This window comes from Cervus elaphus, chromosome 19 (assembly GCF_910594005.1).
Source record: "Cervus elaphus chromosome 19, mCerEla1.1, whole genome shotgun sequence".
In the NCBI taxonomy this organism is placed as follows: domain Eukaryota; kingdom Metazoa; phylum Chordata; class Mammalia; order Artiodactyla; family Cervidae; genus Cervus; species Cervus elaphus.
This window is the reverse complement of record NC_057833.1, coordinates 86,655,218-86,669,986: the sequence shown is the minus strand read 5'-3', so window position 1 is coordinate 86,669,986 and position 14,769 is coordinate 86,655,218.

Sequence of the window (14,769 nt, the reverse complement as noted above, 5' to 3'; positions counted from 1 at the left end):
TTTTAAAGTCCTCTAGTACTCCTCTACTACTCCTTAATTTTCATTTTCAATACACTATAACCTTACAAAAAAAAAAAAAGAGAAGCCCTATTTTTAAACCGAAGATTATTCTCTCCCAATCTTGACTCTCTGTTTTCTACCTCAGAACACCTCTATTTCCTCCTTTCCCCTTCTCTTCCCAATCCAATTCTGTGAATCCTTGTAGGTGACTGGGCTACGGAGAACACTCTGGGAACAGACAGCTGCGTAGATCTGTCTCTCTCCTCTTGAGTCCCCCTTTTTCTCCTCCTGTTCATCTCTATCTCCCTCCTCCCTCTCCTCTTCTTCATGTAACTCTGTGAACCTCTCTGGGTGTCCCTAACGGGGGAGAATCTTTTAGCCATTAACCTAGAAATTTTCTTATCAGGGCTGTATAGTTGGAGAAGTCCTGAGACTACAGGAAGAATAAAACTGAAATCCAGAGGCAGGAGACTTAAGCCCAAAACCTGAGAACACCAGAAAACTCCTGACTACATGGAACTTTAAGTAATAAGTGACTGTCCAAAAGCCTCCATACCTACACTGAAACCAACCACCACCCAAGAGCCAATAAGTTTTAGAGCAAGACATACCACGCAAATTCTCCAGCAACGCAGGAACATAGCCCTGAACATCAACATACAGGCTGCCCAAGGACACACCTAACACATAGACCCATCTCAAAACTCATTACTGGGCACTCCATTGCTCTCCAAAGAGAAGAAATCAAGTTCCACGCACCAGAACACTGACGCAAGCTCCCCTAACCAGGAAATCTTGACCAGCCAATCGTCTAACCCCACCCACTGGGTTAATCCTCCACAATAAAAAGGAACCACAGACCTCCAGAATACAGAAAGCCCACTCCAGATACAGCAATCTAAACAAGATGAAAAGGCAAAGAAATACCCAACAGGTAAAGGAACATGAAAAATGCCCACCAAGTCAAACAAAAGAGGAGGAGATAGGGAATCTACCTGAAAAAGAATTTAGAATAATGATAATAAAAATGATCCAAAATCTTGAAAACAAAATGGAGTTACAGATAAATAGCCTGGAAACAAAGATTGAAAAGATTCAAGAACTGTTTAATAAAGACCTAGAAGAAATAAAAAAGAGTCAATTAAAAATGAATAATGCAATGAATGAGATCAAAAACACTTTGGAGGGAACCAAGAGTAGAATAACGGAGGCAGAAGATAGGATAAGTGAGGTAGAAGATAAAATGGTGGAAATAAATGAAGCAGAGAGGAAAAAAGAAAAAAGGATCAAAAGAAATGAGGACAACCTCAGGGACCTCTGGGACACTGTGAAACACCCCAACATTCGAATCATAGGAGTTCCAGAAGAAGAAGACAAAAAGAAAGGCCATGAGAAAATACTCGAGGAGATAATAGCTGAAAACTTCCCTAAAATGGGGAAGGAAATAGCCACCCAAATCCAAGAAACCCAGAGAGTCCCAAACAGGATAAACCCAAGGCGAAACACCCCAAGACACATATTAATCAAATTAACAAAGATCAAACACAAAGAACAAATATTAAAAGCAGCAAGGGAGAAACAACAAATAACACACAAAGGGATTCCCATAAGGATAACAGCTGATCTATCAATAGAAACCCTCCAGGCCAGAAGGGAATGGCAGGACGTACTGAAAGTAATGAAAGAGAATAACCTACAACCTAGATTACTGTATCCAGCAAGGATCTCATTCAGATATGAAGGAGAATTCAAAAGCTTTACAGATAAGCAAAAGCTGAGAGAATTCAGCACCACCAAACCAGCTCTTCAACAAATGCTAAAGGACCTTCTCTAGACAGGAACTGCAGAAAGGTTGTATAAACGTGAACCCAAAACAACAAAGTAAATGGCAACGGGACCACACCTATCAATAATTACCCTAAATGTAAATGGGTTGAATGCCTCAACCAAAAGACAAAGATTGGCTGAATGGATACAAAAACAAGACCCCTATATATGCTGTCTACAAGAGACCCACCTCAAAACAAGAGACACATACAGACTAAAAGTGAAGGGCTGGAAAAAAATATTTCATGCAAACGGAGACCAAAAGAAAGCAGGAGTCGCAATACTCATATCAGATAAAATAGACTTTCAAATAAAGGATGTGAAAAGAGACAAAGAAGGACACTACATAATGATCAAAGGATCAATGAAAGAAGAAGATATAACAATTATAAATATATATGCACCCAACATAGGAGCACCGCAATATGTACGGCAAACGCTAACGAGTATGAAAGAGGAAATGAATAGTAACACAATAATAGTGGGAGACTTTAATACCCCACTCACAACTATGGATAGATCAACTAAACAGAAAATTAACAAGGAAACACAAACCTTAAATGACACAATGGACCAGCTAGACCTAATTGATATCTATAGGACATTTCACCCCAAAACAATCAACTTCACCTTTTTCTCAAGTGCACACGGAACATTCTCCAGAATAGATCACATCCTGGGCCATAAATCTGGTCTTGGAAAATTCAAAAAAATTGAAATCATTCCAGTCATCTTTTCTGACCACAGTGCAGTAAGATTAGATCTCAATTACAGGAAAAAAATTGTTAAAACTTCAAACATATGGAGGCTAAATAACACGCTTCTGAATAACCAACAAATCATAGAAGAAACCAAAAAAGAAATCAAAATATGTATAGAAATGAATGAAAATGAAAACACAACAACCCAAAACCTATGGGACACTGTAAAAGCAGTGCTAAGGGGAAGGTTCATAGCATTACAGGCTTACATCAAGAAACAAGAAAAAAACCAAATAAATAACCTAACTCTACACCTAAAGCAATTAGAGAAGGAAGAAATGAAGAACCCCAGAGTTAGCAGAAGGAAAGAAATCTTAAAAATCAGGGCAGAAATAAATGCAAAAGAAACTAAAGAGACCATAGCAAAAATCAACAAAGCTAAAAGCTGGTTTTTTGAAAAAATAAACAAAATTGACAAACCATTAGCAAGACTCATTAAGAAACAAAGAGAGAAAAACCAAATTAACAAAATTAGAAATGAAAATGGAGAGATCACAACAGACAACACTGAAATACAAAGGATCATAAGAGACTACTACCAGCAGCTCTATGCCAATAAAATGGACAACTTGGATGAAATGGACAAATTCTTAGGAAAGTATAACTTTCCAAAACTGAACCAGGAAGAAATAGAAGATCTTAACAGACCCATCACAAGCAAGGAAATCGAAACTGTCATCAAAAATCTTCCAGCAAACAAAAGCCCAGGACCAGATGGCTTCACAGCTGAATTCTACCAAAAATTTAGAGAAGAGCTAACACCTATCTTACTCAAACTCTTCCAGAAAATTGCAGAGGAAGGTAAGCTTCCAAACTCATTCTATGAGGCCACCATCACCCTAATTCCAAAACCAGACAAAGATGCCACAAAAAAAGAAAACTACAGGCCAATATCACTGATGAACATAGATGCAAAAATCCTTAACAAAATTCTAGCAAACAGAATCCAACAACATATTTAAAAAATCATACACCACGACCAAGTGGGCTTTATCCCAGGAATGCAAGGATTCTTTAATATCCACAAATCAATCAATGTAATACACCACATTAACAAATTGAAAGATAAAAACGATATGATTATCTCAATAGATGCAGAGAAAGCCTTTGACAAAATTCAACACTCATTTATGATTAAAACTCTCCAAAAAGCAGGAATAGAAGGAACATACCTCAACATAATAAAAGCTATATATGACAAACCCACAGCAAGCATCACCCTCAATGATGAAAAATTGAAGGCATTTCCCCTGAAATCAGGAACAAGACAAGGGTGCCCACTCTCACCACTACTATTCAACATAGTGTTGGAAGTTCTGGCCACAGCAATCAGAGCAGAAAAAGAAGTAAAAGGAATCCAGATAGGAAAAGAAGAAGTAAAACTCTCACTGTTTGCAGATGACATGATCCTCTATATAGAAAACCCTAAAGACTCTACCAGAAAATTACTAGAGCTAATCAATGAATATAGTAAAGTTGCAGGATATAAAATTAACACACAGAAATCCCTTGCATTCCTATATACTAACAATGAAAAAACAGAAAGAGAAATTAAGGAAACAATACCATTCACCATTGCAACAAAAAGAATAAAATACTTAGGAGTATATCTACCTAAAGAAACAAAGGACCTATACATAGAAAACTATAAAACACTGATGAAAGAAATCAAAGAGGACACAAACAGATGGAGAAACATACCGTGTTCATGGATTGGAAGAATCAATATTGTCAAAATGGCTATTCTACCCAAAGCAGTCTATAGATTCAATGCAATCCCTATCAAGCTACCAACGGTATTTTTCACAGAACTAGACCAAAGAATTTCACAATTTGTATGGAAATACAAAAAACTTCAAATAGCCAAAATAATCTTGAGAAAGAAGAATGGAACTGGAGGAATCAACCTGCCTGACTTCAGACTCTACTACAAAGCCACAGTCATCAAGACAGTATGGTACTGGCACAAAGACAGAAATATAGATCAATGGAAGAAAATAGAAAGCCCAGAGATAAATCCACGAACCTATGGACACCTTATCTTTGACAAAGGAGGCAAGGATATACAATGGAAAAAAGACAACCTCTTTAACAAGTGGTGCTGGGAAAACTGGTCAACCACTTTTAAAAGAATGAAACTAGAACACTTTCTAACACCATACACAAAAATAAACTCAAAATGGATTAAAGATCTAAATGTAAGACCAGAAACTATAAAACTCCTAGAGGAGAACATAGGCAAAACACTCTCCGACATAAATCACAGCAAGATCCTCTATGACCCACCTCCCAGAATATTGGAAATAAAAGCAAAACTAAACAAATGGGACCTAATTAAACTTAAAAGCTTTTGCACTACAAAGGAAACTATAAGTAAGGTGAAAAGACAGCCCTCAGGTTGGGAGAAAATAATAGCAAATGAAGAAACAGACAAAGGATTAATCTCAAAAATATACAAGCAACTCCTGAAGCTCAATTCCAGAAAAATAAAGGACCAAATCAAAAAATGGGCCAAAGAACTAAACAGACATTTCTCCAAAGAAGACATACAGATGGCTAACAAACACATGAAAAGATGCTCAACATCATTCATTATTAGAGAAATGCAAATCAAAACCACAATGAGGTACCATTACACGCCAGTCAGGATGGCTGCTATCCAAAAGTCTACAAGCAATAAATGCTGGAGAGGGTGTGGAGAAAAGGGAACCCTCTTACACTGTTGGTGGGAATGCAAACTAGTACAGCCGCTATGGAAAACAGTGTGGAGATTTCTTAAAAAACTGGAAATAGAACTGCCATATGACCCAGCAATCCCACTTCTGGGCATACACACTGAGGAAACCAGATCTGAAAGAGACACGTGCACCCCAATGTTCATTGCAGCACTGTTTATAATAGCCAGGACATGGAAGCAACCTAGATGCCCATCAGCAGATGAATGGATAAGGAAGCTGTGGTACATATACACCATGGAATATTACTCAGCCATTAAAAAGAATTCATTTGAACCAGTCCTAATGAGATGGATGAAGCTGGAGCCCATTATACAGAGTGAAGTAAGCCAGAAAGATAAAGAACATTACAGCATACTAACACATATATATGGAATTTAGAACGGTGATAACGATAACCCTATATGCAAAACAGAAAAAGAGTCACAGAAATACAGAACAGACTTTTGAACTTTGTGGGAGAATGTGAGGGTGGTATATTTCAAAAGAACAGCATGTATACCATCTATGGTGAAACAGATCACCAGCCCAGGTGGGATGCATGAGACAAGTGCTCCGGCCTGGTGCACTGGGAAGACTCAGAGGAATCGGGTGGAGAGGGAGGTGGGAGGGGGGATCGGGATTGGGAATACATGTAAATCCATGGCTGATTCATATCAATGTATGATAAAACCCACTGGGGAAAAAAATAATAATAATAATAAAAAAAAAAAAGAAAAAAAAAAAGAGTAGAAAACTCCTAGGAAAAAAAAAAAAAAAAAGTATTACATAATGTTGATGACTTAAGACATGTCTTAATTAGATTAGCAAACAATTATATTTAAATTATATCTTTATTTAAATAAGCATTACATTTAGTATTGAATATTTTTTAGTTCACGTGAACTTGAATTTAAATAGAGTTCATTAACTTTATATTATCTAAAAACAAAGACATACATTGAGACACAGATAAATTTAGATAGAGAGACAGACATAGTTTTTTGTTTGAAATTTAAAATACTTTTTTTTATCTTTTTTTTTTTTTTTTAGTTTTACCAATTTTTTTATGGCTGGAGTCCCAGATAGAGTGGGCTGTGTATCTCAAGGACATAAGAGCTAACTTCAGGTTTTCTCTTAGGCCTGTTTTTGTTTCCTAGGCAGAATTGGAGCTCCAAAAAAGTATTTTAACAAGTTAACCTTTTTTTAACTGCATGTGTAAGAAGGACTGGTTTTGTAATTTTAAAAAAGGTTTTATTTTAATCATTTTTTCTGGAGTCTAAAGAATATCATGGCCATTCAGTGTCAAAAATATCATTTTTCTTTTTTGTAGTCACAGTAGATTATTAATGATATATGTATGAGGGAATTGTTGTCATATTGGGTGTAAAGCCTTGGCTACAAAATTTTGACAAATAGTAGGACTGTTAAGCATACGTTGAAGTAACATAGTCTATTGAAACATTTTATGAGGCCCGATGTGATTAGGAAAAGGGAGAGAGAAAGCAAATCTCCCTCGGTCTAAAGAGTGTAAAGGCATATTAAAAAGCAATCTTGTAAATCAATACTAATAATGTGCCAATTTTGAGGAATAGTAGTACGTGATGGGATCTCAGTTGTAATGTACCCATAGGTTTCATAGATGCATTAACTTTTTTAAGGTCTGTTAAGAGACGCAATTTGTTCGTCTTTTTTTAATAACAAAAATAGAGTTTCAAGGAGAGCAAGATTTTTCAATATGTTTCAATTTTAATTGTGTGTCTATAAGTATTTTAGTAGCCTGTAATTTTTTTTTTCATAAGGAGCCATTGTTCTGTTCAAGTAGATTCATCATTTTTTAAAGTTATTTTAATAATTGTTTTGTTTGTTTAATGAGCAGTGGCCCCTAGGAAAAATGTGGAATGTATATCTGAGTTTGTCATTGTATAAGTAAGTCTCTTTTTATTAGATTAAGGGATGCATCTATCACATAAGATCTTAATGTTATAGGCTGGCCTTTTGGTTTCTCATATGGGTAGATTTGAACACTTTCATAAACTTTTTGTACTTTGGTTTGAGAAATTTTGGCAATTTGGCAAGAGATTTTTTGTATAGGCCAGGATTTGGGCCATAAGTGTTTGGAAATAATAGTAATATTAGATCAAGTGTCGAGGAGACCAGAAAATCTTTTACCATTAATTTTGATATTTATATTTGGTCAGGCATATTTAGATATCAATGATATCCATAAGGATTGTTTTTGATCTGTACTGTCAAATCCACCTGTCTGTACATCATTAGAGGAGTTACTAGAAATGTAAGGCAAAAGAAATAATTGAGCAATTTTGTCTCCCTTTTTGAATTGTCATAGAATCTGAGATGATATCATGATTTGAATTTTTTTTAATAATCTGAATTAATTACTCCAGGTGAAGTAATTTCTTTAGAAGTCAAACTAGATCAGCCAAGTAAAAGACTGAAGGTTTGTGGGGGCAGGGGCCCAAAAAGTCTGGTAGGCATTCTAAAAGGGACTGTTTGAGGGTAAAGGAGAAAATCATTTAGGGCTGGTATATTGATGGCAGCACTGTCGGATGTTGAGGGTTTGAGGGAAAAGATAGAATTTGCCCCTGGTTTTTGTCGAAGGGGACCCGGGGGGTCCCCTGCTTGGAGTTTTCTGGAATAAATTTTTCTTCAATATCAAATTTAGATTTACAATCTTTGGCCCAATGCATTCTTCTATGGCAGTGAGGGCAGATTCTTGGGGGTTTTTTATTAATCTTTTTAAGGCAGTCTCTTTTTAAATGGTTCTTATCTCCATATGTAAAACATCTTTCACTTTCTTTTCTAAAGGTAGCAGTCATTGTTTCAGCTAGCATTTGTATCTTTTGAGTTTTTAATCTTAGATTGTGACAAGCCTTCAAATAATCAATAATAGTCTCAGTCTCATGAATTGGAGCGATAGCCTTTTGACATTTCTGATTTGCATTCTCATAAGCAAGCAATTTCTCTAGCTGTTTTTTGTTTTTTTTTTCTCCAATTACAGTATGGGAAATAGCAGTTTCTAATCTAGCTAAAAAATCAGCATAATTTTTATTAGGTCCTTGTAATATTTTAGTGTAGCTACTTGTAGGCTTTCCTTGAGGAGTAATTCGATCCCAATCTTAAAGGGCCATTGTTTTTAATTGTTCATGTAACAAGGGAGGGCATTGTATTTGAGCTTTTATGGCATCAAATTGTCTGGTGCCAGTTAACATTTTAAAAGTAACTTGGTTTTGGGGAGTGCCAGCTCGAGCATTCTTGTTAGTGTGATCTCTGGCTATATCATGAAACCACATTGTCCATTGAAGACATTCTCCTGGTTTAAGGAGAGTTTTACTAAAATTTGCCAATCATAAGGAATAAGCTTTTTAATAGATGATGTCATAGCATTTAGAAGTTCTTTAGTGAAAAGTGAATGAGGGCCATACATAGTTATAGCTTTTTTCATTTATTGTATGTGAAAAAAAATCAATGTCTTCATATTGAGGTATTAGTTGCCTTTGAACATTAACATTTTTTAACATAGGAAAGGCAAAAAGATCATTGGCCCCAGAGACTTGAGATTGTAAAGCCAGCAATTTAGAGAGCCTCTGTCAAAAGGAGAGTGAGTAAATGTCGATTTTTTGCAAATATGAGTCTGTATTAAGGACTTATCATTATTATCTAAAAAGGTATTGCTGGTTTTGGTGTCAAAAGATGTCTCATGAGAGTCATTGTCAGAATTATTAGGTTCTAGCAAAGGAGAGACTTTTGGAGTTGCACCTGTTGGCAGAGGAGGAGCATTTGGAGTAGCTGGGGTAGGATTAGTAGGAAAAAATTGAAATCTTTTATGTTGTTTTAATTGGGCCTTTTGTAAAGTTTTGTCATTTAATTTGTATTCATGTAATAAGTGTTCTGTCTGTTGTCGAATATTAGGAGGGCTAGAATTTACCTTGAAATTGCAGAATTACAGCTTTAATGAGAACCCATATGGGCCAGAAATCAATTGGAATATTTTTTCCCTGTCTGGTGACTCGTTCAACATTTTTTTTTGACCTGGTGCCAAATTTCTAAATCAAAACTGTCTTTATCAAGGAACCAAGGATTGCATTTAACCACTGTTTGAAGGTAAGCCTCTATTCATTGATGCAAAACCAAAAGTCCCTGAGATTTAAATAAATGGTGAAGTAAAGTAGAGAAATGATGGGGCTTTTTAGCCGTTTGATCCATGTCTTAGTACTTACTGACCACAATAGGCCATGAGTCACTCTGTGCAAAATGCCACATATACCAGGTCCCTGTTCAGGTGCCACTTGTTGTGGTCCTTTAATGGACTGGAACCTGGTGGTCTGGAGTTGACAATAAGAAAGTGAAAGAGAGAAAGAAGCTGATACTCCCTGGTTTATGCAGAGAACCAATAAGACCCTAGAACAGGGCTTGCACTGCTTGTGAAGGCACAGGGCACCCTCTCGAGGGGGTCTTGAAAGCCCAGGCAGGAGAATGAGCTTGGGGGGTTTCTACGCTCCAGAGAATTAGCCAGAGAGAGAGAAGGAAAGACAAGACATGGGGACCCAAGCTCTGGTGGAGTAAAGGTGCTTTAATGATCTTTCTGTGAGTATATATAGGCTGTTGTACAAGGAATTTTTTTCAACAATGATAAAGATCAGAAAACCAAATGTACAGCAACTGTTACCAAGGGAACAAGGGATTAACAATGGTCATAGGGTCAGGAGACAATCCATATCTCAAGAAAGAGGATTAAGACTAAGCAGTTTTGTCATAAGGAGATTGTTTACTGAAGGAGATTCATGCATGTCTCCTATGACCTCAGTTCTGGGAGCGGCGTGCCGTTCCACTCGTTTCTGTTGCCAGAAACTGATAAGGAACAGAGGATTTATGAGAAACAACACATAGGAATCCTCCTGTTAAACATTCCCTGACAGTTTTACAAAGCCAGTATTACTTTAATATCAAAACCAGATGAAGATATTATAAGGAAAGGCCTATATTCCTCATTCAATAGGTGTAAATTTCAGTAAAATTAAATTCTCACTTATGTAACTAGCGCTACTGTAAATATGTATAGAAAGGTGAGTGACTGTGAAGTCACTCAGTCATGTCTGACTCTTTGTGACCCCATGGACTGTAACCCACAAGGCTCCTCTGTCCATGGAACTTTTTAAGCAAGAGTACTGGAATGGGTTGTCATTTCCTTCTCCAGGGGATCTTCCTGAGCCAGGGATTGAACCTGGGTCTCCCGCATTGCAGGCAGATACTTTACCATCTGAGCCACCATGGAAACTCCTATTGAAAGGTACTTGGGAACATGTTTACCTAGCGTTAATGATGATTTTCCTGGTTGGTGGTTAAAAAACCAAAAACTGTGTAGTTGTGTTTTTCTACATTTTTTGAATCTTAACAAATATGATTATGCAGTAGAATAACTGTTCTTTTAAAAAAAAAACAATGAGCAAATGTTTTATTAGTTCTAGGTTATGGGAATATGAATGATTTGTGGTTTTCTTTGTACTTTTCTGAATTTTTAAAATAAAAATAGATACTATTTTTTGTTTTGTTTTCAGTATCCAGTTTTTTAAATGTTAGGTAGTTTCTTTCTAGTCCTATTTTATTCAGTGTATTTCCTATACTGTACATAGGAAAATACTGTATTCAGTATATAGGAAAGTGTACTGAACTTTATCAAATGACATGTACAGATATGACCACATGATTTTTAACTTCTCCTCCTACTGAGCCACACTGGCATTCCTGGGGGAAGCAGCTTATTGTACAAATGTCTACTTAGTAAGGTACAAGCAGAAAGCAAAATTTTCCCACTGTCCTTCAAGCCCACTTGATGGGTGTGCTCCTCTTCACTCTGGACGAAATCTTGGAAAGCTTTCAGCTTTCATAATTATTTTTGGTCTAAGGAGAGTTTCATTTTACTAACTAAAAAGCTCTATTCAATGCAATATTTAAAACTCCAGTGTTTTATCTAATTCAAATTTCTCCTCCCCTTTAGCTCTGCCTCTGACTAGGAGATCTGAGAACGGGACAGGGGTTTTACTTCTTTCTTAAGTGCTGTTTGGGGAGCTGTATTCCTCAGGATTCTTCAAAGAAACCGAACCAGTAGGATATCTATATTTACATTGAAATAAATTTTTATGAGGAATTGGCTCACATGATTCTGGAAGCTGAGAAGTCCCCGCATCTGGGTCTGTAAGTGGGAAACCCAGGAGAGCTGGGGTTGTGTCTCAGCCTGGTCCAAATTCCCGAGGAGCAGGAAAAGACTGATTATCTCAGCTCAGCAGTCAGGCAGAGAGAGTGAATTCTCCTGTCCTCCATCTTTTTATTCTATTCAGGTCCTCAATGGAGTGGGCAATGTCCACCCACACTGGGGAGGGCCATCCTCTTTTCTCAGTACATGGACTCAAGTGTTAATCTCATCCAGAAACATGCTCACAGACACACCTAGAATCATACTGAACCAAATATCTGGGCAGTGCATGCTCCAGTCAAGTTAACACGTAAAATTAACCATCGTGGGGACTGTCTGGGGGAGAGCAGAGATGAGGAGTGGGAAGGTTCTATTAATCTGGTACTTTGTCACCTGGTGTTGGTACCCTGGGCTGTGTTGCATTCACAGTTACTGAGGGGGGCTTGCTCCCCCAACACTGAGGCTCTCTTGTGTAGAGCTTTTAACCCAGGCTGTGCCTCCTCGTGTTGGCAAGTGTTGACCTCTCCTCTCGGTCCCCGGCTCTCCTTTTGCCCAGTTTGGGGAATCTCTACTAAATACCACTCTTTCCATGGGGTCCACTGCTGGCCCACAGGAAATAGGCACAGGCCAATGCTGACGGTCTGAAGATCTGAAGTGCAGGCCTGTTTTAAGACAGTCCTCACCAATCATCTGCTGTCAGACAAGGGCAACTCCAGCCAGGAGCTGACCTTGAGTCTTTATCAGGTCTTGTGTCCCCTCAGGTTTCAGGAACCTCTCCTCTGACTTGAAGTGCAAGGCCAGGTGGTAGTGGTGGGGATTACGCTCACTGCTAACACTCACTTTCCAAACGCCTCTGCACTCCTCCTCCTCAACCCCTCAAGTAACCTCGTGATCTGGAGGGTTCTCTTGGGTGGGCAGAAGTCAGGTGACTGGCACGTCAAGGAAAGGAGGTGCTAGACAACTCTGCCCTTCTCCTTGGCCTGTGGGGTTCTGCCAAAACTCTGTTTTTAATATCCCTTGTGTGGAATAAGTATTCTCTTTATACACAGCTAGGTTTATTAGCATCTTTTAATGTTTGCCCCTATTTTCACACATGAAATTTCTCATTTATTTTTTTCTACTTGTTTCACCAGACTTTGATACTAGGGTATTTCTAGCTTCATGAAATTACTCAGGGGCTTTTCTCTATAGTTTTGTAAAGTTGGAATAACAAGGAAATTGTTTCTTTGGGGGAAGTTAAATAAAAGTTAGCTGTAAAACCATCTTGGCATGGTGCCTTTTTAAAATTATTATTAATTTATTTGGTTGCCTCAGGTCTTAGTTGCAGCACATGAAATTTTTGTTGTGTCAGTTCAGCGAGGCACACGGGCTCTCTATAGTTGTGGCTTGCAGGGTCTGGAGTGCATGGCCTCTGTAGTTGCGGTGCATGGGATTAGCTGCCCCATGGCTTGTGGTATCTCAGTTCCCTTGTGTGTGTTAGTTGCTCAGTTGTGTCTGACTCTTTGCAACCCTATGGACTGTAGCCCACCATGATCCTCTGTCCATGGAATTCTCCAGGCAAGAATACTAGAGTGGGTTGCCATGCCCTGCTCCAGGGGAGTCTTCCCAACCCAGGGATTGAACCCTGGTCTCCTGTATTAGCAAGCAAATTCTTTACCATCTGAGCTACTGGGGAAGCCCTTGTTGCTGTTGAGTCACTAAGTCGTGTCCGACTAACTCTGTTGTGACATCATAGACTGTAGCCTGCCAGGCTCCTCTGTCCATGGGATTTCCAAGGCAAGAATACTGGAGTAGGTTGCCCTACTAGGGATCAAAACCAAGTCCCCTGCATCACAATGTAGATTCTTAACCACTGGGCCACCAGCAAAGTCCTGGCATGATGCCTTTTTTTTTGGTTGCACTGGGGTTTTGTTGCAGCAAGTGGGGGCTACTCTTCATTGTGGTGTGCAGTCTTCTCATTGAAATGGCTTCTCTTGTGGAGCACGGGCTCTAGGGGGTAGGCTCAGCAGTTGTGGTGCATGGGCTTAGTTGCTCCACAGCATTAGGGATCTTCCTAGATCAGGGATTGAACCTATGTCTCAGGCAGATTCTTTACCACTGAGTCACCGGGGAAGCCCTGGCATGGTACCTTTTAAAGTGATAAATCCATAACAGTGTTTCCAAGTTCTTCTACTGTCACTGAATTCCTCAAGTTTTCTACCTCTCTATGGTTCATATTTGGCAATACACACTTTGTCAGAAAATCACTTTCTTTATAGACTTTGCCATTTATTGCCATAAAGTCGCACATGTCCTAGGGCTGATGGAACAAATTACCACAAACTGGGTGGCTTAAAGCAACAGAAATCCATCCTCTCCTAGTTCTGGAGGCCAGAAGTCTGAAACTAAGGTGTTGACAGGACAGTTTATGCTGGACGCTCTCAGCAAAGCTTGGTGCTTCTTGAGCTGGAGCTTCATCCTCCAGTCTCTGCCTTCGTCCTCACTTAAGCCTCCCCTGTGTGTCTTTGATCTTGTCTCCTTTTTCTTATGAGACACTGGATATTAAACTTAGCTGCTGATGCTCTTTAGTCGCTCAGTAGTGTCCAACTCTATGCCCTCATGGACTGTAGTCCCCCAGGCTCCTCTGTCCATGGGATTTCCCAGGCAAGAATACTGGAATGGGTTGCCATTTCCTTCTTCAGGGATCTTTCCAACCCAGAGATCAAACCCGAGTCTCCTGCTTGGCAGGTGGATTGTTTACCACCGAGCCACCTGGGAATTGAGTTTGGGGGTCACCCTAAATCCAGGATAATCTCATCACTAGATCTTTAATTACATCTGCAAAGACCCTCATTCCAAATAAAGTCACCTTCACAAGTACTGGAGTTCAGGACTTGGACATATCTCTTTTTGGGCCACTATTCAACCCAGTTTGTTGTTGTTGTTTAGCTGTTAAGTTGTGTCCAACTCTTTTGCAACCCCATGGACTGTAGCCTGCCAATGTCCTCTGCCCATGAGATTTCCCAGGCAAGAATATCCGAGTGGGTTGACATTTCCTTCTCCAGAGGATCTTCCTGATCCAGGGATCAAACTCATGTCTCCTGAACTTCAGGCAGATTCCTTACCACTCAGCCACCCAGGATGCCCATTCAAATCACTACAGAATCATGAGAATTGGATTGAGGGTTTCTGAGAAACATATACATTTATCTGTAATTAAAATTTTAAAAATCTTTTATTTTCTTGGAGCTTCCAGCATCAGTAAGAAAGCCTT